The sequence below is a fragment of the Bison bison genome, unplaced genomic scaffold (genome assembly GCF_000754665.1).
Source record: "Bison bison bison isolate TAMUID 2011002044 unplaced genomic scaffold, Bison_UMD1.0 scf7180017864144, whole genome shotgun sequence".
Lineage (NCBI taxonomy): Eukaryota > Metazoa > Chordata > Mammalia > Artiodactyla > Bovidae > Bison > Bison bison.
In genome coordinates this window covers 1954802-1955080 of record NW_011494716.1, presented here as the reverse complement: position 1 = coordinate 1955080, position 279 = coordinate 1954802, and the positions used below count along the sequence as shown (strand labels likewise).

The 279-nt window shown below is 58.8% G+C and overlaps 1 protein-coding gene across 4 annotated transcripts in view; it reads right to left on the bottom strand.

Annotated features, from left to right (window-relative positions):
- MGRN1 (mahogunin ring finger 1, E3 ubiquitin protein ligase) overlaps positions 1-279 on the bottom strand; it is a 35965-nt gene that overhangs the window by 35276 nt on the left and 410 nt on the right. The window lies entirely within an intron of this gene.

The window sequence follows — 279 nt, the reverse complement described above, 5'->3', positions numbered from 1 at the left end:
TCCGTCTCCAATTTTCGCCTTCTTCGGGACAGAGAGGGGACCGTACAGAACCCTGGCCGGGTTTCCACACCGAGCCACCGAAGAAGGCGAAAATTGGAGACGGAGTGATGTCGATCCCTTTGACAATGACCACTTTGTAAGCGCAAGCAAAGAGCCGGGCACGGGGTTAAGTCCTTGCCAGCTGCGCGCCCCAAAACATCACCTGGTCCTTGGGGAGGTTTCCTATCGAGTGTCTCCCGGGTGTGCAGCCGTGGGAGCATGCAGCGCGCAGAGGCGAAC